This window comes from Vombatus ursinus, unplaced genomic scaffold (assembly GCF_900497805.2).
Source record: "Vombatus ursinus unplaced genomic scaffold, bare-nosed wombat genome assembly UNPS02015266.1, whole genome shotgun sequence".
NCBI lineage: Eukaryota > Metazoa > Chordata > Mammalia > Diprotodontia > Vombatidae > Vombatus > Vombatus ursinus.
In genome coordinates, this window is record NW_020955044.1 from 564 (window position 1) to 2,525 (window position 1,962).

The window sequence follows — 1,962 nt, forward strand, 5'->3', positions numbered from 1 at the left end:
TCTTCCCCCATGGCATGACAGATAGAGAGTTGGCCTCAAAAAAGACCAGGGTTCAAGTCTCACCCCAGATGCATAGTGGCTGTGGGAACCCAAGCAAATCATTTAACCTCTCAATGCTCTAGGCAATCCTACAAAGCTATAACTTGCAAAGAAGATGGCTAGTGTGCATTGATAAAGGGAGTTTTCTTGCCAGGGAATTCCCTATACCAATTAAATCAAATATCCTTTCTGTAGTCTCTGTACATATGCTTGTTTATTCTGTATATAGTTATGTGTATATAAATATATAGTATATATTTGTGTACATAAGTGTATGTATACATATACAAATATATACTATATATTTTCCAATCTTACATGCAATCACATAATAACTCCCTTTCTGCCATTTTTCATGCTCTAGTTGCTATTGGCAATATGCTATAGCCTGCTCACAGTCACCATGCATCATTCCTCTGGCCCTAGGGTAACCTACAATTGTGACTTTTCTGAGTTGTGGTGTACCATAATTTATAGCTACATAGTATCCTTGAGAAAAATACTGACATTAGAAACATGGGCTTCTGCAGCAGTAAGCCGCTAGGAATAATTGACTTCACTCTATAATTCTCCAGATGTGATCAAGCCCAATTTCTTCCATTTATGGGCCCAGTTAATCCTCCATCTGTAAAACCTGTCCAAAATGTATGTACCAATGGACTATCTCAGTAGATGGTCTGTCCAACTGGCTTTCATTATCTGAAAAATGGTATTTTTCATTGACTTTATTTTTCCTTTGAGGATAGCTAGGTTGAATTAATTTAAGTGACATAGATCTCATTAAGCAGGACCCATAAGATTCTAGGGCTTGGTGCAATCAACACAATGTAATCACAAAAATACAAGCATTTAGAGGGCCTCTCTGCTGATAGGAAATTCTTCATCTATTTGTACTTTGTCCAGACATTTCTATGACACCAGGAAATAGCTTTGGTGAATATGTATATCCCTGTTTAGTGCCTTAACTTAAGCTGGTATACATAGATTGTTGGAGAGGGGAAAGGTCTCTTTGCTTGTATGTTCCCTGGAATCTTGGGTGATCATAACGTAGACGTGAGAAGACAATTTTTTTTTTCAGGAGCAGATAGCAAGTTTATTTGGTGAAACAGAAAGCAAATGGGCCAAAGAGGACATATGGTGGGGGTTGGAAGTAAGGATGTTGGTAACCCTGAAAATGTAGTTAGTTGCTTCAGGGGCAAGAGGATGATTTTCACTGAGAAAGTTAGGGGGTTCTTTGTGGAAAGGTGAGTTGTTCTCAGCCATTCAGCACCATCTGGACTAGCTCTTCATATTTGATAGAACCGTTGCTGTCTTCATGCCCTGCGGCCAACACTTCCACTCCTTCGTCTGTCATTTTCTCCCCCCCCCCCCGGGTGATGAGGACGTGTCATATTTCAGCCCCCATGACTGTGCTGTTCCCTTCTTTATCAAATCCCCGAGGCCCTTCTACATAGTCTTCAAATGTGCCCTGGTTCTTTTTCTTTGCTATGCTCTGCAGCATTGGCAGAAAGTATTCAAATCCAGCACCTTCACGTTCATCTCATCACTCTTGGGATTCCCTAAGATCTTGAGCACCTCAGCATTGCTAGGGTTCTGGCCCAGGGTTTCCATCACGTCCCCACACCTGCTGTATAAGATCTTTCCATCCCCTGTTCAGTCAAACAGCTGGAAGTCCTCCTTAAACTCTGCTGTTTGATCCTCCATGAAGTCACATATCTTGGCCCTGCAGCTCGCTCGCTTGCTCCTACTGCTGCTGCTGCTGTATATAATGAGAAGACAACTTTTTAAGGACAGCTTTTAAAGCCCCGTCTGTGTCCTCTGTAACATATCTACGTACACAAACCGCATTTATTTTTAAAAATTATTGATGTCTTTGGATTTTTATACTACTGATATTTTCCACTTTACCCACCCATTCCCATA

At 41.0% G+C, this 1,962-nt stretch overlaps 1 pseudogene; it reads right to left on the bottom strand.

Moving 5' to 3' along the window:
- Window positions 1-1,184: 1,184 nt before the first annotated feature.
- On the bottom strand, window positions 1,185-1,798 carry LOC114031963 (annotated as a pseudogene).
- Window positions 1,799-1,962: the final 164 nt, after the last annotated feature.